The 27,438-nt window shown below is 38.8% G+C and overlaps 1 long non-coding RNA gene across 1 annotated transcript; it reads right to left on the bottom strand.

Annotated features, from left to right (window-relative positions):
- On the bottom strand, positions 1-27,438 carry LOC123266592. The gene is made up of 3 exons (XR_006509811.1): positions 27,339-27,438; positions 280-410; positions 1-154 (listed from the first exon to the last, which is right to left on the bottom strand). It is a non-coding gene; the product is annotated as an uncharacterized LOC123266592 (long non-coding RNA).

A 27,438-nucleotide genomic window follows, 5' to 3' on the forward strand; every position in this document is an offset into this window, starting at 1 on the left:
TTTATTTAGAAAAATACAAAAGATAATATTAAATATATATAAAATAAATACATTTGTTATAAATTTATGACTATACATTTATTGATGTATTCTGAAGTACCATACAATAAAATTGTTATAAGTACTTCAAAGCTTCTCAGGGGTTATAGCTACACTGAAATAAGAAAATAAGATTTTATTCATTAGACAGTGTTCAAATTTGCATAATTTTTTAAAAAAGTATTGAATTGCCAAAAAAATTACTTCTAGCGCTGAAATTTTACTAATTAAATCACTTACTACCTTTAGCATACAAAATTTTCCTCGTCTCACGGATTGCCTGTCTTCTATTGACATAGCAATTAACGCAATGAAGAGAATGATCATCAATTTGATAATATTGATAGACATTGTTTCACTTTCTTGAAAAACTATTTAAATAAAAAATATATGTTATTATTAAATATTAAAAAAATTATAATAATATACGTACAAAAATTGTAAATGATGCAATAAAGATTAGTGTAATAGAAATGAAAAAATAATTAAAATGTATCAAAAAAAAGTTTGGAAAATTCAAAAGTGTACGACTCATAGTGCTCATTTAATTTAAACCTTTAGCGGGATAAATGTACACAATATATATATACGCACTGTCGTTTGGTTTTTTGAAATGAAACTTCTTTAGAATCGTTGTGATTTCAAACTCGATGAAACGAAAAAATAAGTCCATAGAGACACAAACACATAAATGTATAGGATTCAGCCGGCGAGAGAATGAGATAGAACCCATTAGACGTTCTCGGTCTCCTCTTTGTTCGACTCTTCGTAACATCCCTACTATCGTCTACTAAACATTGTCCATATGTATGCTCCTGTGTAGTGGGATAGTCAGTATATCTATATCTATATCTTGCTCCAGGTCCGAGCGCTCTACGTGTTATGTTAGTATGTGTTCAATGCATGTGTTTGCGCCTGCATATTAGAAAGTTTTAGTATAAGTGTGTTGATTGTTGATGAATTTTTATTTGTGTCAATATTTTCATCTCCTTAATTTTACAATTATGCCAAAAACTACCAGATCAAAAACAGTAATTGACGCTGTTTTCTAAAGATGGTTATTATTTACAAGTGGGATCAACCCAAGCTAAGCCATGTGAATTTTTTTTTTCATCAAATTGAACATTTTTTTTTTTCAAATTGTTCGTTTTTTTATGTACTTTTTAAAAAAAGTATATCTAAAACATCAAAAAAATATAAAATAGAAATTTTATCCAAAAAAAATGAAAGCCAAAATTTTTTTCTTTTGAAGGCAAAAAGACTATCGAAATCATTATTTTTTTCTTTCACGACATTTTTATCTCAAAAAATGCGCCGTAAAAACAAGCAGAATAAAAAAAATTTTAATTTTTCACTTAGTTATGGCCCAAAATGGAGTTGACCTTACATAGAAAAAAGAAAACTCGAAAAATTATATTATAAATAGTAATAAGTGTCCTGCTGTATTAGAACATAGAAAAATTACAGTTCGAAATAACATTTTTCTGAATTTAAACTTTGAATTTTAATTTTCAGAGCTTTTAATGTAAATATTACATTAAAAATGTAATTTTTCCAGTTTTCGCCAAGGAGCGCCACGTTACATTATATATTGTAATTTTTCGAGTTTTCTTTTTTCCGTGTAAGGTAAAAGACCCAGTTTTTGACACTGGCCTAGTTGATTGACACTTACAATTTTTTTCTAATTAAAAAAATAAAATCTTCTCAAAAAATCAACTATCTTAAAATTTATAATTCAAAAATTATATTTATTAATTTATTAGAGTCGATTTGTTTTATTTAATTTAAATAAAATTGCAAGTGTCAATAACTAGGCCAGTGTCAATAACCGGGTCTTTTTACTTACTTGTAAATTATTACCCGAAAGATATATAAATCAAATTAAAACTAGAGCATTTGTTTCCTATTTCAGTTACTATAAACCTCTCGTGTAGTTTTTTCAATGTGAATGTTACGTTCTCAATTTTTGGGAATTATTTTAATTCGCTTCTAAATTTTTATTGGCGATTTTAAATTAAAATGTAAATTTAATAATTAAGAACTGATAGATAAAATTCAGGTTTGACATCGTTGGGTGATTTATTGACCCCCGGCGTGCCGTCACAGATGAGCTTACTTTTACCTTTCAATAATTCATAGACTCACCATTACGGACCCCATAGTTTTGCCCAAATAATACCCTTTTGAGCGAGCCCCCTGGCTTCAAACGGAGGGTAGCTGTCAAATCCGGTGCGGAGAAAGTACTCCTCAGAGTAGTAGCCGTACCGTGGATCTCGAAAAGGAATTGTTTCACCTGGTGGTTGAAATATTCCGGAAGGTCGATGGCCCTTAGTACCCAAGGACGTGATACGTCCGTCCAAAAGGCTGGATGATTTTCCGGGATTAATGGTTCTGGGCTCGATGGTTCCTGCAGCGACGGAGACGGCGACCTGGGCGAATAATTCCCCCGAGGTACGTAGGCGGTACACTTTACTGGCACTCGCGATACTTCTGGCTCCTCGTCGGAGATTATGGGCATAGACAAGTTAAGCGGCTGTGATTGAAATGAACGGCCCCTTTGTACGGCCCGACCCGAACGACGTGAACGCCTGCCTTTCCGCGGCATGGACCGAGGAGGAAATTCGGATAGAACGGCTAATAAGCCCTCATCTCCGAAGTGGGTTTTTGGACTTGGGGAACAGCTGAAAGGCGCTCACACCATGGGAAATTTAATCGGTGAAATGGCTAATGAGCCTTTGCACCGGAAGGATTTGAATTGGTGGAACAGCTGAAAGGCGCTCACACCATGGGAAATTTAATTGGTGAAATGGCTAATGAGCCTTTGCACCGGGAGGATTTGAATTGGTGGAACAGCTGAAAGGCGCTCGCACCCAAAGGAATTATCAGCGTGTTTACTGTAATTAGCTTTTATTGGATAAAGGATCTGGAGAGGTTCAAGTCGGACAGAGCTCTGTGCTCAAGAAAGTCCGTGGATCTACTGACTTGAATTAGCTCCAGATTAGTTTTTATAAACAGTATTTCAGCCATATTTGCAGCTCAGGTTACTCCCTGAGAGAGTCATCGAGGCCCGGGTCCCATGCTGACGCAAGATGTTTGGACTATCCGCGGCCGCGGTGACTCTCTGCCGATGCCTTATCGCGAGATTTCCGTTACTAAGCTGCTGATGAAGCCACCAGCGAAGCAACAGATATCTCTCAATGTGCATTCGGAGAATTGAACGAGATAAATTTATTTAAAATATAATATTTATAAAATAATAAAAAAAAAAAAAAAAATAATTTTGGGCGAAATTCTGAGAACGTAACAGTGAAAGTATAGAGACTTAATAATATGTAATATATATGATATAATTGTTTACTTCGGGCTCGTGCAAGTTTACTAAGCTCTTAGGAGATCTTAGCAGATCATGTACCAAAAACTAAAAGTGTCTACATTCTCTCTAAAGAATATCTATAAGAAAACAATGCAAGGTATACTAATCTAAGCTCAGTCCAGGAAAGAACTTAGTAAACTTAAACAAGCCCATTAAAATATTAAATAATTTTTAGGCTCGGTGGAAAATAATTAACCTTACATTTATTCTAATACTCTTGATACTCTATATATCTACCTCAATCTCTCGAAGCCTACCCCTGATTGAAAATACTCATTGAAAAGTATCGAAAATGATGAGATTTGAATTGTTTTCAATAATCCTAATTCTTTTTTTATGTATTTATAAATATACAGTTTACATGAAACGACTGTTCATTTTTTCAATACTTTTCAGTAAATATTTTTATTCAGGGACTTTTCTACGGAAGCCTGGTTGGCTCACCGTTAACTTACGAAAAAGTGGCGCTCCTTTAGCCCACAAGTTAACTAGTGCACGAGTTCACTAGTGAACTTGTGCACTTGTGGAGGCGACGTGACACTATTAGAAACGCACTTTTCGAAGGTGCCGCCATTTTGGCATGCGTAAATTAAAAAATAAAGTCTTATTTTATTATTATTTACGTTACACTAGAACGGTGTAGACATTAATATTAGAAATTTTAATTTATTAATTGCTATTGCTGTAAAATCACTCTTCTAATATTGTCGCGTCGCCTCCACAAGTTTACAAGTGCACAAGTCCACAAGTGCACGAGTCCACTAGTGTACGAGTCCACTAGTGCACGAGTCCACTAGTGTACGAGTCCACTAGTGCACTCGTGCACTAGTTAACTTGTGGGCGAAAGGAGCGCCACTTTTTCGTAAGTTGACGGTGAGCCAACCAGGCTTCCATACTTTTCAGAAGTTTCACTTCTACCGTGTGTGACTTGCACACACACACATTTTTTTTTTATATTATTAATTGCAAATAAACGACACTGAGCTACCTCACCATTCGCATTCGGTAACTTACAATGTTTTCGAAGAATTAAAAAAAAAATTAGGAAAACGGTTGACCCTAAAGGCCATCCCTGCAACTTCCCGCTACCTCCATACCTCAGTGCTCAACAATTCACTCATTTTTAAGCTCTTCGAGCTCAAAAATATAATTTTTATGTAATTTTGAGCTCTCCGAGCTCAAATAAATCGCTGTTCTGTGCTTTTGAGCTCTTCGAGCTCAAAAGGCTAATGGAAGTTCTATAGAACACTATTTTTTGAATTTTCAAACTGCAATAACTTTTGAATGAATTAACTGATTTTCTCGCAGTTTACGGCATTCAATGCAGTTTTATCATCTTCATAAGTTATTTTCAGGTTTAAATTGAATTTCTGAAAAAAATATTTTTTTCAATTTTTTTCGACAACGATATCTCACGAACAAATCAACCGATTTTGACTGGGCTGGTGGCAATCGGCGTGGTTTTTTGAGGTTAAGAGCTGATTAGTTTTTGAAATTGATCGGTTTAGATGTTTCAAAGATATTTCAAAAAAACGAATTTTTGGAAATTTTATTTTTGAGATTTCTTAAAATAGATCTACTCAAATTCTGTAAATTATTATCAGAATTCTAGGAGCAAAGGAACTCTTCAAAACGCCGCTTATTTCGATTGAATCGGATGATCCGTTCAAAAGTTATGAGAGATTTACATACATACACACACACAAACACACACACACACACACACACACACACACACACACACACACACACACACACACTCGGGGCAGAAGAGATACTGCTACCGGGCGCGTCTCCCCGAGTGGATGGGAGAACGCTCGCTGTCCTTGGATGACACTTAATCTCTTAGTTGATGAGGTACAGCGGGTAGGAGCCAAGCAAAATAACCAAACAAAATAAGCTCCCGTGGACAAAACTCCCCTTTAATGGGTTGGTCACACTAACTGACCTAGCAAGACGATTGGTTCCTGCTGTAACTCACTGGGAGTGTCCGGAACCTGTATCGTAGTTTCCGACGATGCAGGCCACGGCTGATGTGAGCTTGCTCTGCCGAGGTGAAAGTTGCAGCAGTAGATCAGGAGCCAGCCACTTCGGGCCTTGATCAGGAAGTACGCAGTGAGTGTTAGAGATCGGAATCTTCACCGTTCCGAGCGAGTCTAGTCCGTCCGTGTATTCCGGGACTGGCTAAGTGTCGGCTAGGCCTCAGGGAACTGGGGTAGGAGTACTATCTCCGAGGGTACACCCGTTCCTAGTTATGGCAACCCGCTCCACTCCGTACGATGCGCTGGTAAATCAAAAAAGTATGAGTAAGTTACAGGAAACAAACATGAATAGAAACGGGCTTCATGCTCAACAAGCAGCGATTGAAGCAAGCGCTGACATGAAGAGAACGCAAGCGTTGGAGCGCCTTGAGAAGCTGACCATTGAGCTGCAAGAGTTTGTCCAAACTAAGGTCAATATCCACAAGGAGATAAAGACCAAGACAACCGGTGTAGTCAATGCTCTTGGAAGATTCAAGAAACTGGACGAAGAATGGCGCTCATCATTACACCGCACCCCTTGTGCTACATCGGAGAGAAACAGTCAAGTGGTTGTTGAAGAAGCGATGGACACTGGAGCCGAAGGTGACGGAGAATCAGTCGCTGAAGAAGAAAGTGAAACTATCACAACGGCAGAGACTGAATCCTTTGACCAAGACGGCCGCATCCTGAGGAAGTTGAAAAGAAAAATTCGTTCTCCCGAAGGCGGAGCTTTTCATACTCCCAAGAAGCTGAAAGACGTTGGACCTGGTCATCCCATCAAGAAGCAGGAAGTGGTTAACGATCTTCCACAAAACTCTTGTGAACAGAACAAGAAGCCAGGCTGGGAAAAGGTGCAGTCCAGAAAGGACAAGAAGAAGGAGCGCAAGAAACTGCCCCCAGAGAAACCTCTGGTGCCTCCACCGAAGCCGAACCAGAAGCCAAGAAGAACAGCAACGAGACCGGAGGCACTTATTATCCTTCCAGCGAACAAAGATAAGTATTCTGAAATACTTACACGGATCAAGGCGGACGTTCGCCCAGATCCGGTCCGCAACACAGTCGAGAAGATACGCAGGACCGCGACAGGGAACATTCTCATCACGCTGTCGAAAGGCAGTAGTGATAGAGGTAAAGACCTGCAGAAGACTATCGCGGGAATACTTAAGGAGGACGCAAATGTCATTAGTACAGGACCTGAAGAAGACCTGGAAATTCGCGATATTGACGATACTACAACTAAAGATGACATTCTAACAGCTTTACAAGAGGCAGCTGGAAACGATTGTGGTATAACAGTAGAGGCCATTAAAATTCGTAAGGTCTTACGTAGCAGAACAAAAATTGCGTCGGTGACTCTGGCAGCAACGGTAGCGCAGAAAGTGGTAGGAGAACACGGTAAGATTAGGATCGGCTGGACCAATTGTCGTATTAGAACAGTACTAAGACCAGTCCGATGTTATAAATGCTGGCATTTTGGACACCGTGCGGTTCAGTGCACAAGTAAAGTCGACCGCTCCAAACTTTGCATTAAATGTGGAGAAGAGGGACACAAAATCGCCGAATGTAATAAGCCTGCTAAATGTGCACTGTGTGCGGATCAATCCGGTACAGAGAATAACGCCCATCATGCCAGCACAAGCAGATGCCCAGTATACCAAGAGGCACTCAAGAAGATAACTGATAAACGAAAATGAGAATACTGCAGCTAAACATCAACCACTGTGAAGCGGCACATGATTTGCTCATGCAGACAGTACGTGAACAGAAGCTTGACCTTGTGCTTATATCGGAACCGTATAAACACCTCGGCGGCCAACCATGGGAAACTGACTGCACCAAAAAAGCTGTCATATGGTCCTGTCACAAGCTCTCCTTCCAGAGTGTCATTAACAATGGCAGCGCCGGCTTTGTAGCAGCATCGGTAGATGGCATCCGCTTTTACAGCTGCTACGCATCACCTAGCCTCACTATTGTTGAATTCATGGACTTTCTGGATCGACTGACGGAGGACGCGAAGCAGTACTACCCAGTGGCAATAGCTGCAGACTTCAACGCCTGGGCAGTGGAATGGGGCAGCAAACACACCAACGCTCGAGGTAAAGAACTACTGGAAGCTTTTTCTACGTTAGATGTAGTATTGTTAAACAGCGGCGATGCGCCGACGTACACTAAAGGAGACGCAAGTTCTATTGTCGATCTTACTTTTGTCAGCAGCAGCCTCATCAAAGGAAACTACGACTGGAAGGTGATGGAGATTTACACGGCCAGCGATCACAATGCGATTCTCTGGGAAGTATCAAAGGACCAGAATCCTAGAAGACCGGCTAAGAAACTTGACATCGTTGGGTGGAAAATGAAATCCTTTGACCCAGGTGCTCTAGTAGCTGCCCTAAATAGTGAACCGCTTACTACTGGATCTGCAGAAGAAATGACCAAGGACTTGATGAAGAGAGTGACCCAGGCTTGCGACACCTGCATGCCCCGTAAACGGGGCATGAACCAAAGACCTTCGGTGCACTGGTGGAACGAACACATCAGCTTCCTACGGAAAGAGTGTCTCAAGAAAAGAAGAATATCTCAGCGTGGTTATCGGCGGCCTGACTCAACGGAACTAGTCGCCGAATACAAGAAAGCTCGTCGACATTTAAACAAAGCCATCAAGGATAGCAAGAAGAACTGCTGGAAAGAGCTAATCAACGAGGTGGACAAAGACTTGTGGGGTAAACCTTACAAGGTAGTCATGGCACACCTGAAATATCAGCCAATGCCGTCTCCTACGTGTCCTCAACTCTTACAGAAGATCGTGACTGCGCTGTTTCCACGACAGCGCGTTTTCAACTATCTGTTGACACAGGACGAACTGAATGATATTCCACCTGTCACGAAAGAAGAACTGATGGAAGCTTGTAACCGCGTCGGGAATAATAAAGCACCGGGATTGGACGGAATCCCTAATATTGCCTTGAAAACATCTATTAAAGCAGCGCCAGCGTTATTCCTCGACGTCTACAACATCTGCTTGAAGGAAGGGATTTTTCCTCGGAAGTGGAAACAACAACGGCTGGTACTACTTCCTAAAGGGAAAAAGCCACCGGAAGAACCGTCATCTTATCGTCCACTCTGCATACTGGATACAGCCGGTAAGATACTAGAACGTATAATCCACCAAAGGATAGAAGCAGTTGTCGATCCACTCTTGGCAGACAATCAGTACGGATTTCGGAAAGGACGATCAACCCTGGACGCGATCAACCTGGTTGTCGGTATAGCCAAAGACGCAATCGCCGGTACCAGATGGAAGGGGGGAACGAAGAAATATTGCCTGGTGGCAACTTTAGACATAAAAAATGCCTTTAACTCCGCCAACTGGGATTGCATCATGCAAGCCCTTCAAGAGATGAACGTACCAGGATACCTACGAAGGATAGTCGCTAGCTACTTCACAGATAGAGTCCTGAGATATGACACGAAGAATGGTCCAAAGGAGTATGATGTTACTGGAGGTGTACCGCAGGGTTCTGTTCTCGGTGCACTTCTCTGGAATGTCATGTACAACGGATTGCTGAGACTGAAACTACCAAGAAACGTCAAACTGGTAGCGTACGCGGACGACGTAGCCGTAGTAATAGTCGCCAAGCATCTTGATGAGATAAAACATATGTTCGCTATCACCTTTGAGCGAATTAACCAGTGGATGGACACAGTAAATTTACAACTGGCTAAACAGAAGACCGAGGCTGTACTTATCACTAGCAGAAAAGTGGTGGAAACGATCAATCTAAACGTCGGAGACCAAGAAATCACATCCCAACCATTCATTCGATATCTGGGAGTGATGCTCGATGCCCGACTTAACTTTAAACAACAATTTGAACACGTGACCACCAAAGCATCAGCAGTAGTAGCCAACCTAGTACGATTGATGCCCAACATCGGTGGCCCGAAGCAGACAAGGAGGTCATTGCTATCATCAGTAGTTTCCTCACATATGGTATATCCATTTGGGCCGACGCACTTGAGATCCAAGAATCATGGAGGAAAGCATGTCCAGTTTACCGACTGAGCGCGCTAAGAGTAGCCAGCGCCTTTCGAACAATATCAGAGGAAGCAGTGTGTGTCATTTCCGGAATTTTGCCGCTCAGAGTCCTAGCTGAGGAAAGACGTAACCTTTACCAACGAAAGAGGACAACCGCACAAAGTGCCGAGGAACTCAGAGCTAAAGAACGGCAGAACAGCATCGCGCGATGGCAATTGCAGTGGGACGCCGCGACAACAGGGAGATGGACACACCGTCTCATACCAAGGATTGACGTTTGGCTTAACCGGAATCACGGCGATAATTCCCCAGAGTGTCCGTCTTGCCCAAGAGTTGCTGAAAATGCGGAGCACGTTTTCTTTGAGTGCCCTCGTTTTAACCCACAGCGTGATGAGTTAGAGAAGATCCTGAACAAGAAAATCACACCAGAGTCAATAGTAGAAGAAATGCTGTCATCCGAAGCTGCCTGGAACGCCACAAGCACGTTTACCACCGAAGTGCTTACAGAGCTGCGTTCCATTGAAAGAAAAAGGGCAAATGACAGAAACTAGAAGGAAGGAAAAATAACACCTTAGCCACCAGAAGGAATAGCAGTAGCTAGATCCTCCCCTCACGAAGTAATGCCTGACGGCGGTTTCCATGAGGGATTAGAGGAAAGTAGGAAAAGGGGTTTAGGGTTTAGTGGGTAGGGGCGTTAGCGTCGAGTTTTAGTATGACGCTGCGTCGAGTCGCCACATATCCAGGCCGAACAGCTATGCCTGGAATCCGTTAGAAGGATTCCCCCCCCCCCCTAAGATAAAAAAGAAAAAAAAAAAACACACACACACACACACACACACACATACATACAGACACGGTGACATCACCGCGGAAACAGTTAAGAAAGCTTCCTAGGTCCTCAAAACGTCGAGATCTGATGAAAACTCGATTTTCGAAAAGCAGGGTGAAAATAACTTCTCGATTTTTGAAAATTTTCAATTTTCTTAGCGGGAAGTTAAAAATTAGGAAAACGGTTGACCCTAAAGGCCATCCCTGCAACTTCCCGCTAATTCCATACCTGGACGCTTAAAACTGCACTTATGCCGTTTTGAGCTCTTCGAGCTCAAAAATACAATTTATGTGTTGTTTTGAGCTCTCCGAGCTCAAAGAGATAGCTTTTCTATGCTTTTGAGCTCGTCGAGCTCAAAAGTCTGATAGAAGTTTGATAAAACACTATTTTTTGAATTTTTAAACAGCAATAACTTCCCGCTAAGAAAATCGAAGATTTTCAAAAATCGGGAAGTTATTGGTTTTACTCCGTTTTTCGAAAATCGAGTTTTCATCAGATCTCGACGTTTTGAGGTCCTAGGAAGCTTGCCTGACTACTCCCGCGAAATTGTCACTATGTCTGTATGGGTGTGTGTGTGTGTGTGTGTGTGTGTGTGTGTGTATGTGTGAAAGTATGTAAACCGCTTATAACTTTTGAACGGCTGATTCGATTTTATCGCGGTTGGTGTCATTTAAAAGGGTTTGGCCAAACTTAGATTTTCAGTATAATTTGGATCGATTGGGATCAGTAGATTTTGAGAAATCTTAAAAAAACTAAGAAAAAAATTTTTTTCAAATGTGGTTTTTTTTTTGGATAACTTTTAAACGGCTCCAGCGATCGATTTTAAAAACTAATCAGCTCTAGACAATAAAAAACCACGTTGATCGCCACCAAACTGGTCAAAATCGGTTGATTCGTTCGAGAGATATCAACTCTGCTAAGCCGGTGGCAAGCCCGGGGTCCTGTCTATGACGGGGAAAGAGGAGTCGGAGGAGTAAAACCTTGAGTTATGTGGCTAAAAAACCAGGCCCAATCTGGCACCGGATGGGAACAACCTTTAAGGGCTCCTGGCTAGGATTAGAGCCAAACTCCCATTTACTCTTGCCTGGGCACTATATGACCACGGGTCGACCAACTTCTATTCTATAGCTCTATTCTGCATAGTGGTACGCTGAAACCGTCGCGAAGGAGGTGTCCGGGCGGTGCGGAGGTCTCTGTCACTGTGTGGGGTGGGGCTGCGAAAATGGCTCTTATGTGGCAGTGTCTAAAATGGTATGCATTCTGGAGACAGGTCTAGCAGTCAAAAGCAGACCGGAGGCAAGTCCACTCGGATCTCATCTGTGTATGTGAGACATCACATACACGGACATCTCGAGGAGACTGCGACTTAGGAATGTAGCTGAATAAACACCCTCCCAGGAAAACTAGTGCGCAACAGTTGATATGGCGGTTTCAAGATGCTTTGCGTATGACTTTTCCTAACCCTTAGCTTTCCTGATAGCCCAAAGTATTCTACACACCACTTAATATGTGAGTCTTTTTACAAGGGCCGGAGGTTGCGTGTGACAGACGTGGTATGCGACAGCAGCCATGCTCTTCACACAATTCCTGTGACTGGGTGGATGCCTGAGGGGGACTTAGGGTAGCTTTGTGGGTCCAAGAACTGGTCGTGTGTTGGTGCGTGTGTCAGCTCACGCTCCTCGCACACGACCTTTTCTTTTATTATTCTCTGCTACGCTGGTGACAAGCCCGGGGCCCTGTCTATGACGGGGAAAGAGGAGTCGGAGGAGTAAAACCTCGAGTTATGTGGTTAAAAAACCAGACCCAATCTGGCACCGGATGGGAAGAACCTGTAAGGGCCCCAGACTTGGGTGACGGTCCTACTTCATTTACATATTGTGCTCTGCGTGTCACGGGTCGATAGTTTTGCACCAGTAGATATCTACTGCACTTGCTTGCTTGAATGACTCTTATGTGGCAAATCGCAATCACAGTAAATGCGACCACAAACACCATAGTGGACATATGTCCCGTTCGTTGTGAGTCGGCCCTGTGACTCTTGCCGAGGGTTTTATGCAGCACTTAATCTGTATCTTTCTCTTCAAAGATAAGGGCCGGAGGTCGTGTGCGGTGGACATGGTATGCGCAAGCTGCCGGGTTCTTCGCGCAATTCCTGTGTCTGTGTATTGCCTTTGGCCGAGTGGGGGGGATGCAGCTTACTGCCCCAGTTTCCGAGGGTTTACACCCAAGGTGACTGAGAGGTTCCTTTATTTTCAGCAAAATGACCTAAAAGCCAAACTTGACTAACGTGGTGAGGGCTTGTATGACAGGGGGGTTGCAAATCCTGTCACTAATGTAGCGGTGCCATGCGGCCGGCAACAATTGGTTTCGTTAAACACGAGCGCCGGGGGGAGTAAGCGGTTATAGGTGTTACCAGCTCCTATAACTTAAATAAATTGGTCAGGAAAATACGAAAAAGCCTGGGATAGGTGACGCACCCACGTTCGGTGGTCACCAAACTCTTTCGACCGTTCGAAGGAGCGCCAGAATAGCCAACCGCGTTTCTTCGAACGAGCGGCTACCTGACGTTCCCGTTTATCGTCGGCCCGCGAATTCGGGATCGCGATCGCGTTCGTGTAAGCCCGCGAAAGCAATACGTATAAAACAGCTAATGCCTCTAGCTACGCGACCCTGTTTAGTTAAACTCACGCGATTGAATTTAGAAGAGGTAAATGCAAGTAGAAGGGGGGTTTCCGAATCTTGCTCGCGAAGCATCGACCGGCGAAGATACCTAGGGACGACTAAAAACACCCTCAGAGGGTCCGCGAACTCGACAAACTTAGATGGGCTCGCGCCGGGCGTTAGGTCAAATCAGAAGTCTCCGCACGCGACCCGAGGAATGGGGGTTGAAGGTTTTCCACTTTTGCAGGCGAATTTGCGGAACGACAGAGCTGGGACTCTGGCGGTGAGTCAGTTGTGGGAGGAAAAACGTATTGATGTTCTCCTTCTACAAAAGCCATACGCAGCACATTCGGTTGCGGCATACAAGTTGCTGCCGAAACCAGGTCCAGGCCATATGCGGCCATTTGCTTAACAAATCCTAAATACCAATTTCTGGTTTATCACAACTTAGTACAACTCACTGCGTATACGCTCAGATCATGGGACCTGACACATCGTTCTTCGTAGTCTCGGCATATTTCCAGTATAAAGACGAAATAGACATGCATTTGAAGCACTTAGAGAAAGTGGTCCGAGCACTGAGAGGGAAACGGGTATTAATATCAATGAACGCGAACGCGAAATCCGAGAGATAGGGATCCGAGACTGACGACGCGCGTGGCGAAAAGTTAGAGCAATTTATTGACGCACACGAGTTAGAGACAATCAACAACGTGAGGGAGGGTCCGACATTTGAATCAACTAACAGGAGTTCGTATATCGATGTGACACTCGTCACGCCTAAACTCGCGAGTAGCATTCTTAGCTGGTCTATTAAGAGAAGTTGGGTGCAGAATACTGACCACTATCCGATCGAGATCACTCTAGGGGCTAAGTCGGAGGAGAATGATGGCGCACAGGCAGACCCCAAAAGCTTCAACTTAACGTTGGTCAATTGGGAAAAGTTTGAAGAAATCCTTTTCTCATGTGCATGCGCAAACCTTGAGGGCCTTGGAGTGGAATCGGTTGAGGACGTGGAAAGGTATGCCTCTGCACTTGGCAAATCAATCTTAGAAGCTTGCGAAGCCGCGATCCCGCGTAGGAAAACCCATGTAAAATCATACCCATGGGAGACCAGAAAACTAACACGCACGAAGAAGCTGGTGAACAAAGCGAGACGGGTATATCAAAGGGAAAGGGACGAATTAGTTAAAAATACCTTAAGCGTCAAATACAGAACACTACGAAAAAAATACTCGACAGACATAAAGCGGACGAGGGAAAGCAGCTGGCGGGACTTCGTTACGAAGAAAGGTAATCAAGAAAAGTGGGGTCCTGTTTACAGAACCTGCGCAGAAAAAGTTAGTCAAAAGTGCAATGTGCACACTAAATCGTAACGGAGCATCAACGGAAAACTTTAAGGAAACAGCCAGGTGTTTTCTCGAGACGCATATTGTAGAAGATGACCAGGACAACGAAACCCCCGATCAGGAAAAGATTAGAGCCAACATAATTTTACTACCTGACACCGCGGACACCGAACCGTTCACCTCGCGCGAACTGGACAAGGTCTTAAAAACACTGAAAAACAAGAAGGCCCCGGGGTCGGATTTAATAGAAAACGAGGTAGTTGAACGCGCAGGGGTTATCCTTCGCGACCAGTTCTTAGAGTTATATAATGCTTGCTTGGCACTAGGAGCATTCCCAAAAGAGTGGAAGAAGGGGGCAATTATAATGTTAGTTAAAAGCACCGACAAAAACGCAAATGACCCTAAGTCTTATTGGCCAATTTGCCTCCTTTTAGGTTTAGGTAAGGTGTTCGAGAAGCTCATCAAAGAGCGACTTACTACCACAGTCTTAGCGGAGGGGAACATTTCGAGCCGACAGTTTGGTTTCACAGCCAAAAAGTCGACGAAAGATGCAATTGTGGAGATGCGCCGATTTGTAGACTCTTCAGAGAAGACTGGTGGTTGGACTTCTCTTCGATATCTCTGGCGCTGTTGACAACGTGTGGTGGCCGTTAGTACTCGAAGGCCGGAGGCTGCCCTAGCAACATTTACGCGGTAATTCGGAATTATTTTGAGGACAGATCAGTCGCGCTGTCATGGGGCTTTGGTAGCGAATCGAAAACGCCGACGCGAGGGTGCCCTCAAGGATCAATGCTAGGACCATTATTTTGGAACATCATGTTCGACGATCTCCTCAAGAGACTCGAACTGACAGAACACGGGAATAAATTTGTTGCGTTTGCTGACAATTTGCTCGTCTTAGTAGAGGGCTCTTCAAGGAAAGAAATAGAGCGTAATAGTCAAGTAGTAGTAGATAAGATACTGGAATGGTGCTGTTCCGCAAAGCTTGAGCTGTCGAAGTCGAAGACTGAAGCCATCTTCCTCAAGAACGAATTTGTGCATCGCGGTCCACGTAAGGACAAAAAGAGCCCGTACCCCTATGAAGCAAAAAGACGACAGAGAAAGCCCAAGTACGATAACAAACCGCCAAAAATAATGATAGGAGACTCCAAAGTCAAATTCAAATCAAGCGTTAGATACTTAGGGGTACACTTCGACGAGGGCCTCAAAGTGAAAAATCATATTAAAACAAGGCGCGCGAAACTAAGTAGGGTATTCGAGCGCATGCGGCGTATTGCGCGGGCGGAATGGGGATTGCGATACCCAGCTATGTCCACCATATACAAGGGTTTCTTTATGCCTATCGTCACATATGCGGCGGCAGCTTGGAGTGACCGTTGCGATAAGGAGGACTGGAGACATCTTCGAGCACTACAGCGTCAAGCGCTAATAACAACAACTACTGCCTACAGGACAGTTTCGCTTGACGGGATTTGCGTAGTCACGGGTGCTGTGCCCATTCAGCTCGTAATAGACGAACGGTGCGCGCGATACAACCTCCGTATTGGAAAACAGGCTACCCTTGGAAACGTCACCATGCAGCCAGATGCGGAGGATCGCCTTGTAACCCTTAGAACTGAAACCATACGTCGGTGGCAAGAACAATGGGATACATCAGAGAACGGCCGTGAAACTAAAGTCTTCCCAGACGTAGCAGAGCGTCTAACGAACAAATGGATTAGCCCTAACTTCTGGCTGACCCAAATCCTAACCGGCCACGGTTGCTTTAGAGAATATCAATTCAAGTACGAACATACGGATAGTAAATTCTGCGACGAGTGTAGGGAGAATGGGTTAGGAAAAAGGGTCGACAACGTGGAGCACTTAATGCTCGAATGCCATGAGTACGAGCCTCAACGCGAGGTGCTCAAGGACATATGGGGTGGGAACGCGGAGTGGGCGAGCGTTGCGTGTGCGATTGCCACATCCTAAAGTAACTTCAAGCTTTTAAAAAGTTTCAGTAAAGTAGTAATGTGCTGCAAACTCCAAACCCAACTAGCTAACGAAAACGCGACTAGGGACGAGACTCAACAGACATCCACCTAAGTAGAGTCGGAGCGCCTAGGCACAAGCGATATGCTCCACACAATTGTGAGGACAGTATAAAGCTTTGGATGACTGCCGTAGAATAAGTTAGGGAAAATGACCATAAACAACACAAGTACCCGGGCACCCACACACGCAAACACTTGCACGTAGAATCATATTTTACACACAACACATTACACAAACGACATGGTCTTCTATCGACTCCGCCTGCCCGTGGTCCCCGCTGGATACTGCTTATATTCTGTGGGTACATCTCGATGTGCCCACAGGAAATGAATTGCCAGAGGAGTCGATGAGAGTTGCACACACTTACAATTGTACGCAACTCTTGCAGCTGTTCAATGAATGTGTATAAACACAAGAGAGCAGCGGTTTTTCCTTGTCCGCGATCTTGGCTGTGTTTTCGTTATGGTGAGGGTAAGACAAATGCTCGGTAGGTCTTTTAATTATACACTTTTTTCGAAATTTTTCGTTTTCGATAACTCTTGAACGAATCAAGCGATTTTGATAGGATTGGTGGCAATCGACGTGGTTTTTTAAGCTTAAGAGCTGATTAGTTTTTGGAATTGATCGGTGAAGCCGTTTAGAAGTTATTCCAAAAAAAACGATTTTTTGAAAATTTTATTTTTGAGATTTCTCAAATATACGTGCGTGTATAGCTCTTTTGAGCCCAGGAAACGGCCTCTTCGAAGGTAGGCAAAAGCCTCGCCATATATTCTTCTTCGTTCGAGAGATATCGTGAACGAAAGAAAACCGAAAAAAGTGTTTTTTCGGGATTACTCCGAAATTTTTGATTCGATCAATTAAAACTTGAAAATTACTTATGAGGATGATAAAACTGTGCTTGGTAGCGATCGACGTGATTTTTTGGGCTCTAATAATTATTTTATTTCGTCAAAAATGATCCAAAAATAAATCTCGAAGTTATGTGAAAAAAACACTTTTTTCGAAATTTTTCGTTTCCGATAACTTGAACGAATCAAGCGATTTTGATAGGATTGGTGGCAATCGACGTGGTTTTTTAAGCTTAAGAGCTGATTAGTTTTTGGAATTGATCGGTGAAGCCGTTTAGAAGTTATTCCAAAAAAAACGATTTTTTGAAAATTTTATTTTTGAGATTTCTCAAAATGTAGCGAACCGAATCGATTCAAATTTTCACGAAATATAATGGCAATGATGACTTTTTGGATCGCCACCTATTTCGATCCGATCGGCCGAGCCGTTCAAAAGTTATAAAAGGTTTACATACATACACACCCATACATACACACATACAGCCGCATGGACACCATCGTGGGAATAGTCAGAAAAGCTTCCTGTGACCTTAAAACGTCGAGATCTGATGAAAACTCGATTTTCGAAAAACGGGGTAAAACCAATAACTTTCCGTTTTTTGAAAATTTTCAATTTTCTTAGCGAGAAGTTAAAAATAGTTATTTTCGATACGTATGCACAACGGTAGGTATTTTGGTAAGCTTGAAGTGACGTCACGAGGCTGAGATTATGAATGCATTGTGAACAAACCGAGTACGCTGTTATCGGTCGAGCGAAGCGAGACCAGATAAAACGTACGAGGTTTTGTTGAGAATGTATTTATAATCTCAGACGAGTGTCATCACTTCAAGTTTATTACCAAAATGCCAACCTCTGCGGATTTGTATCGAACAAAATTTTTTGTAATAGCAACGGTGAAACTCGGATTTCAGAGGATGCAAATAAAATTTTATTCATTTATGAACTGTCACACGTAAATAAATGACAAGCTAAAATATTAGTAAAATTGTTTACAAAAATCGACTTATCGCAAAGATTTTTCTTTTTCGATTCATACTCTCCCTGGCGGACGACTGTAGAAATAAACGAAACTAAATATCCTATAGTGCTTTTTAGCATCCATGCGGGAATGTAGAGACAGATAGGGAGCGAGATTTTACTTATCGATACGTGTGCGTGAAAAGTAGACTCAACTATAGATGTCCAGATATCATTCATTTTACCCCTCCTAACTATAGCTCGAAAATCCAAGTTTCGCGGTTGGTATTACAAAAAGTTATTTTTTTGCTCGACGGACAGAAAGCGTCAACTTTCGGCCCGCTGCGCTAAACGAAATTGCCCCTTTCTGCCTTCGTCGAGCAAAAAAATAGTATTTACACTTTTTTTTTGTTTTTCTTTAGATTCGTTTTGTCTTAGGAGGACTTGGTGTGTAAAATGTCTATCTTTAATTATAATTTTACTCCCGTGCTCATGTACGTTATAACAGCTCTAAGGTTTAGTTCAATAAGGGAAAGATCGTGAAATGTTTGACGTATAAATTACTATAACAATTTACAATAATAACTTTTTTTCTTTTCCACTTGAGTTTGAAAATAAGCAATTTTATATATATTTTTTTTTATTAAAAAATCAATGAGCATTATATGTCGTGCACTTTAAGGTATATTTGAACGATTTTTAAAAATATTCTTAACATTTTATAAATTAAAATATTCAGAATTTAGTTTAGAAAAATTTTAATAAAATATTTGTAGGAATTTCGACCACTTAAAAATTTTAATTATTTGAGAATTGTTATAGTTTTAAATATTTTTTTTGCTCGACGGGCAGAAAGCGTCAACTTTCGGCCCGCTGCGCTAAACGAAGTTGCCACTTTCTGCCTCCGTCGAGCAAAAAAATAGCATACACTCCTCGGGAAGTAAATAAGAAAGCCTCAGATCACATTGTAACGGGTTTTTATGCCGCTCAATCAGCCCCTTAAATTAAATTAATTGAAATAATAAAACTAAACAAATGAATCTAAATTAATAAATAAAAGGCGCCACCAGGATTTTTAATCACGGTTCCTGGAACCGGAACCAGAGCTGAGCTTATATTACAGGGAGAGAGAATGGAGGAAGGTGATCTGAAATAAATAAATCTTTATTTAACAATATAACCGGTATTTATTAATAACAAAATCAATTTAACAATTTGTGCACAAACTATAATTAACTTATTATCTAGCGACGCGGAGAAATAACTGCGATACAAACGATATTTACAACGATACCTTTCCAAACGACGATTCGATGACTAGCTGGGATGCTCTAACTGACGGTCTCCCACAACCTGATTAAACTAGTTGGGCTTTTTCTAACTAACGGTCTCCCACACCTGCCTAAAACTAAACTTAAAATTACTAGTCCACCGAACGACTGAACACAACTAACTCCACACACTTTTAACTTGATTTTAAGTCCACCGGACTACCAATACTTAATACACTATTAACACTCTCTATCATACATAACCCGCACGCACACACACTCTGAATTTACTTTACTTTTATTTTTGACTTATAAAAGTTATTACAAAAATTTAATTTCAGAAAATTATTACATTAAATTTTTACTTAATTAATTCAGTCATTAGCTAGCAATTAATGTATTAATTATTTTCAAGACTAAAATAAATTCCCAAAATTTTGAACTAAAAACCGACGCCTAAATTTATTCCAAATCAATCACAAGTTTAATACTCAACATTAAATAAATTTTTAGGAACAATATTGACGCATAAATTTATTCAAATTCAACTCGTAATTTTATTTCTTAACTAATAAATAACTCTTATTAAAATTCATCCTTTAATTTTAACTAACTAAAATTTATTAATTTAACTCCTTTAATTTTAAATAACTAAAAAATTCCCGGACTTAATAATCCCGTTGTTAATTAATTTCGAAGAATTTTATGAAATGATGATATTAAAATAATAAAGAAATTTCCAGAACTTAAGTTCAATATAAAAATAACCACGTGGAATTTTCCGATTAAATAAATAATTTATGAATAGTTTATCTCAATATAAAATAAATTAACGAAAAATTATCCACGGGTAAATCAATCTCAATTTCGCCAAAATCTCAATAATTAATTCTCAATAAATAATATAATGTTAAATAAATATTTTCTTGTAATAAATAATATTAATTAATAATAATTAAATTGTTCAAAATAATTTGTCGAGTAAAATAATTGCCAGGAATTTGCGCGCTCAAAATGGACGCCAATATTCGTTAGTGCATAGTAATCTTTGACTTTGGGTACACGTTAACTGCGGTGTAAAATTCGACCGACGCTTGCCTGATCCGTGAGAAGACAAAGGAACTTTCTCGAAGAATTTATTACTTGGTTTTGTTTTATTAAGTAAAATAAATGCAATTAAACCGATTTTACAGATATTCAAAATTATTAACAATTAATCGAGTAAATTAATAAAATAAATTCTCACGACAATTAACACCGCAAGGTCCTTGAGCAGTCCTCGGGTATAAACCCCCTTGAGGAATCTCAACGGCAACTAACGAATAAAATTTAATTGCAATAAAATAATTATTGAATTATTATTAATTATATTGAGAATAGTTAGTCAGTCAAAATTATTTAATTAAAAAAATGAGAAGTAGTTAGATGAGCCGAGTATATGACCCCGCGGCTCATCTATGGGAAAAGTCTTTGGTACCTTGTAAAGATTTAATCTGATGAAACTCCTTGGAGTTGGATTAGCTCCCTTCTTTGGACTCCTCCGTCTAACTAGTGTGATCACTGAACTACTTCTCCCTTTCGCAATGCACGGCTCACCTATATAATAACCCCCAAAATACCCCCTCCTACTCTCTCTTTAGGCCCGAAGATCGAGGCGCACCAGTGCTAGTCGAATAGTTATCGATCTCTGACGACTTATCGATGCAGGGTAATTTTACCCTGTTACAACATGTTTGTTGACCTCGGCTTCGTCTCGGCCAACAATTACATGTGATCTGAGACATTTCTTACTTTACTTCCCTCGTTGTGTAATATACTATTTAACACAAACAGCAAAGTTCGTGATAGAATTTAAAAAAAAAAATTGAAAGTGTATTTTTCCGTAAATCACTTTCATAGTTTTACGAGAATTAATTTTTATAGCGAAGAAGTAATCTAATTACTAAATATATTAATTTTTTATCTTTTTAAATATGAATAGAAACAATAATTTTACTAGATAGGGGAACCTGGGGCACGACGGCCCCCCTCAAAAATGAGGTAAAAATTTTTTTTTTCAATTTCCCTCAAGTTATGACTTATATAATTGTTTTATGATATTTTGGGCCAATATGTGATATGTGGGGCATAATGGACCATTCGAGAAAAAAATTGTAACAAAAAAAAATTTTTTTTTTTTTTCAAATTGTGATAAATTTGTGGTAAAATAAATTAGAAAAAATTTAATTGAACTAAAAAATTTAACAAAAAATTGAATCGTACAGGGAAGAGAGGTACACGACGGTTTCAGGCATAACGGTCCCTCTCATAAATTAGGTAAAGTTTTTTTTTCAAAATGTAATATGTGAGGCATAATGGACCACTCGCAAAAAAAAATTACAAATTTTAAGAATTCATTATTTTAGGCCTTTTCAGGTGAATGAGTCAGAATGAATTTAATTGAACTGAAAAATTTAATGAAAAGTTGAATTATATAGCTTATAAAAAATTGAAAACACAGTTTTTTAAAATTAAAACAGTAATAATTATATTATGAAGTATTGGTCATGGTATTCTCTGCACCAGACAGAAACCTAATCTCAAAGTTTTATTTGAATTCCTCCAAGGATGTCTTACTCTACGCAATTCATATTTCTAATTTTGACTCGATAAAAATATAAAAAAAAAAGACCATTCGGCAGCCGAAATGGAAGTAGATTTCATCATGAATAGAAAAAAATATAACGAAGATTGTATACAGAACTAGGGCTTTTAACTTATATGCAATCGACAAAAATATATATCGATGGACAAATACTAAAACCAGTGCAATAGCAAATTTTATAATTGGCATAGGGGAATGGGGCATAATTTTGAGACTACACATATGACATGGTACTCACATTAAAGCTTATTTAAAGAGCTTTCGGATGCAATTTACAGAATTGCAATAAGTTATCCCATTCAAAAGTTATTCGAGTTCGAAAGTAAAGAAATATGAATTTTTATGATTTTCAAAATTTTGAAATCCTGGTATTTCTAAATTACTTGACCGATTAAGCTCATCTTCGAACTTGACTTTGGTATTTATCTGTAGAATAAGTATGTTGAGTTTGGTAGAGATCCGTTGTAAATTGGCGACGCTATCGTCCTGACAAGCCGCGTTATATCCCATATATATATAAATATATATATATATATATATATATATATATATATATATATATATATATATATATATATACTACTATATAAATCTATTGACTCTGTCTGTACATTCAATTTTTTCATCTAATTTTGTGATAAATAATCGTTTTATGATGCGCTGATTCACATCCGACTTTTTTTTTTTTTTTGTCTGTCTGTCTGTATGTCTTCTTATAACTCAAGAACGGCTTGACCAATCTTAATAAAAATTGGTATACAGTCAGAACACGTTATTCTGCGAATGATAGGACATATATGATGTCGGTCAACCCAGTGGTGGTTATGAAATAGGAGTCCTAATCTATATTATTATGAGATTCCTATCTATATAGTCACCCATCACGATATCTCGGGAACCATCAGACCTAGAAACTTGAAATTTGGTAGGAATATTACTTTTGCCATGTAGAGGTCAGCTAAGAACGGTTTTTAAGAAATTCTTCCCCTAAAGGGGTTTGCGGGGGCGTTAACAATGAAAAATTTCCAGTTTTAAAATATAGCTCCTATCGACTCCAAATTTGGTAGGAATTTTCTGTCAGAGATGTAGAAATAGTATATGAATGAATTTTACGATATTTCACCTCGCAGGGGATTGCGGGGGTGAGTGTTAACAATGAAAAATTTTAAGTTTCAAACTGTAGCTCTTACAGACTCCATATTTGGTAGGAATTTTCTGTAAGTGATGTATAAATCATTTATGAACGAATTTTACGATAGCTCACCCGACAGGGAATTGCGAGGGTGGGTGTTAACAATTAAAATTTTTAATTTCCAAGCTATAGTTTCCATAAACTTCAAATTTGGTAAGAATCTGCTACATATGAGATAGAAATGATCTAAGAGCGGATTTAATGACAACCTAATCCAAATATGAACTGCGGGGGTGGGTGTTAACAATGAAAATTTTTAATTTCCGAGCTATAGCTCTTATAGGTTCCAAATTTGGTAAGAATCTGCTATATGTGTGGTAGAAATGATCTAAGAGTGGGTTTTGTGACAACTTACTCTAAATATGGATTGAGGGAGTGGGTATTAACAAAAAAAAATTTTAATTTTCAAAATATAGCTCCTACATGCTCCAAATTGAGTAGGAGTCTTCTATATGTGATATAGAATTGATCTAAGAGCGGATTTTACAACGAATCACCTCCAATGAGGATCACGGGAGTGAGTGTTGACAATAAGAACTCTTAATTTCCAAAATATAACTTCTAAAAAATATAAATTTGGTAAGAATCTTTTATTTCTTATGAAGAGATCATCTCAAAATGGATTTTAATAAATTCTACTCCTGATAGAGATTGCGGGGTTGGGTTTTAAAATCTAAAATTTTAATTTACAAATAATAACTTCCAAAGACTCCAAATTTGGTAGGAATCTTCGTGTATGATGTCAAGTTCAGCTAAGAATGGATTTTCTCGAATTCTAACCCCATAAGCGATTGCGGGCGCGTTAACAATGAAAATCTCTCATTTTCAAACAATAGTTTCTATGGCCTCGAACTTTTGTTGGAACCATTTGTTTATAATGTAGAAATCATCTCGAATAGGATCTTACAAAATTCCTCCCCTACATAGGAGTACGGGAGTGATGATTGTCAAAAAATTCAGATTGTTCCTACAGATATAAAATTTGATAGAATCTCAAGAAAAATAGGAAATCACAGGGATGGCCTCCAAGGTCAACCGATTTAAATATTTTTCTTTCTTAATAATTATATTTTCTTACAACAATCGTCTCTTTGGCAGCGGCTAAAAAGTCATTTTAACGTTTCCAAAATTTTACTTTCCATGTAGCTATTCAGTCAACGGACTAAAAGATTAACATACATTTATTTTTACTGATCACTAACCGATGAATTGTTCTTTTTACGGAGGAAATTTTAATGAACAGCAAAATTCGCTGCACTTTGAGCTAGACAGATTTCAACTTCACTAATGAGACCTACAATAACTTTAACTGAAACTTTCAATGCTCATTTCAAATTTTTTTCTTCGTGTCAATTATTATTCATTTTTTGAAGAAAGCCACGGGAATTTTATATTAATTGCACATTGAAAGTTACAATAAATATTAGCTCGAATGATCCCATGGATAAAAGGTAAATGCCAATTCGATGAAATTTGGAATCTCTGTAAGTCAATACAATACTCCAATTAAATTTCAAGTTTAAATGTACAAATACAATTCTATAAACGCCCAGCGGAGCGGGCGGGTAACAGCTAGTATATATATATATATATATATATATATATATATATATATATATATATATATATATATATATATATATATAAATACATACATATATAAACTTTTGAACCATATGCATTTTCTGAATTCGCTTGACGAGTTGAGTCGAAATATAGCAAAATTTTTCAAAAGTTCCGTCATGAGGACCAATGCAATAGTTAGATTTCTATGAAATCTACTAAAAAAGGTCTGGTTCAAGATATTACGTATTTAAAAAGCTCAATCTGAAAACTCAACCTGTGATTTCAATCAATGTAAACTAATGTTACCAATTCATTGCTAAATAAAATCTCTGTATTTTTTCTTGTATGTAAGTTTAAAACCTCTGAGTGCAATAAAAGAAATTAATTATATTTTTAATTATTATCTATTTAAAACTAATTAACAGCTTAACAATAAAATTTATAATAATTTTTTAAGACGTTTGTCACAGGGTTTTTATTCCCTGTGTGCGTCCCTCCCTGCGCCTAAATTTGGCAACAGATCCACACTCGGTGTGTCTCTGAATTTATTATTTTATATTTATTCATTAATTTATTTATTGAATTTAATATTATTAGTATTATTTATATTTGAAATTTCTAATATTATGGTTATTAATTTAAGAATTAATTTTATCTTTATTTCAGACATTTATGAATTATTTATAATTTATTATTATTATTATTATTATTATTTGTGTGCATTGCCGTAAATCATTGTCATATAGTACCTAATTTTACTATGAGTGATAAATCATAGCCTTTACTCGCACGGGTGAGGCCCTACAATATCGATCGCGAGCAAAGAGTTCATTGAATTAGGGAAAATGGCTAGAGAGGCCCTTGTTGTCGAACACGAGGCCTCAAACGGTTTACGGTGACAAAAATTGAGCAGACACGCGGTGGCCCGCTTGGTGTGAGGTATACACGCGGGACCTCCGCTATTGTAAGGAGTGTGGATTTGGTGCCTTGGGTTGAGTTTCCTTTTTGGTGAGTACTCACAAGTTGAGATCGATTAATATCTGCACACCACTGTCTCCTGGCTTAAATAATTTATTCTTTTATCGTTTAATTAAATTCACTATCGATTTATCGGGTCGATCCCGTAGCGAGTAAGGGTTATTTTAAGGGAATACTTGTACCTATCCCGAAAGCCTCGTGTGGATCCCTGAAGTGGCCAGCAATTACTAGTTAAAGTATTACACTTACATTAATTATTATTACGTTTGTAAATAATATTGAAAAGCTAACATCTAAAATTATCGTTTATATTGGTTTAATTGTTTGAAATCTATTATATTTGTTCCATAAAGGATTTAATTTGTTATTTGGAAAGTAGATTTAGTTTTAAGTAATACCGTTTATAAATAAATAATTTATTGTTATTAAGATTTACCGATTAAATAATGATTTATTTTATGTAAGTTAATTCCCGGATTCTTTTCCTATGATTCATCTTCCTAGTTCAATTCTTTAATATAAAATATTATTTTATAATTAATTATTTATTATTTCTAATTGTAAATTCTATCTTGACCTTGACTTTAGTTACTGTGAGATTTACCTTTTCATTCGCATTAGTTTAAATCGTTAATTGATTGTCCGGCGCGGCCCCTGGAATTTTTATTATTTTTGGTAATTTTTGGATAAAATTATCTGGCGTCCAAATGTGCACTAACCCAGCCTGAGGGGTTTCCGGGTTAATTTATTATATGTTTAAAAGGGCGAGCGTAAAATACCCTACCCAGCCGATATCTCCGCCATCGGTCGAATTTAGTTAAATTTTGGGGAAAAGTATTGTTACACGTTAACAAAAATTACACTTTGAATAAACCATGAAATATAAATGTTCGATGATTAGGAAATCACATCGAGATACTTTAATGAATATACGATTATTCGCAATGATCACAAGCATATTCGTCAGAATAATCTTCGCCAATTCCGGCGCAAGAATCATAAGACCATTTATTACAATTTTTACATTGAATTAATGACTGAGAACTCTGAGGAAAGTCCATCGCAATACAGACAATGGCAATCATAATTTTTATATTTAGATTGTTTTTTTATTCAAATTTTTTGGTTTTGATTTTTTTTTTTTTTTTTTTTTGTTTAATTGAGGCCTTTTTTTTTGCTTCATGTTGATTTTTTTTTCTGTGAATTCTTGGCGATACTCAAGACTCGTAAGAATTGTGGTTTTCTCTCGACGACGTTTTCTGGGAGGAGTCTCTACATTTTGATGGTAATAGCTTTAGTAAAAAAATTTTTTTTTTTTAATGATTTTTTGGCGAGGGGGCCGTCGTGCCCCAAAAAAAAAATTTTTTTTTTTTTCGTTTTTTTGCAAAATTTCGACTGATTTGTTCGAAGTAGATGGAAAATAAATTATTTTGATGGTGAAAAGCCACAAAAAGGAAAAACTGGGTTAAGGGGGCCGTCGTGCCTCAGGCTCCCCTAAATATTATTATATACACGAAAGCGAATAATAAGTAAACAAACCTGAGTAATATCTTCAACCTAAACGTTTTGCAATTGACAAACTCTTACCATAACAGGTGGTATTTATACCGTACAGTTCTAGTAATTATAAGTAAATATA

The sequence above is a fragment of the Cotesia glomerata genome, linkage group LG6 (genome assembly GCF_020080835.1).
Source record: "Cotesia glomerata isolate CgM1 linkage group LG6, MPM_Cglom_v2.3, whole genome shotgun sequence".
Lineage (NCBI taxonomy): Eukaryota > Metazoa > Arthropoda > Insecta > Hymenoptera > Braconidae > Cotesia > Cotesia glomerata.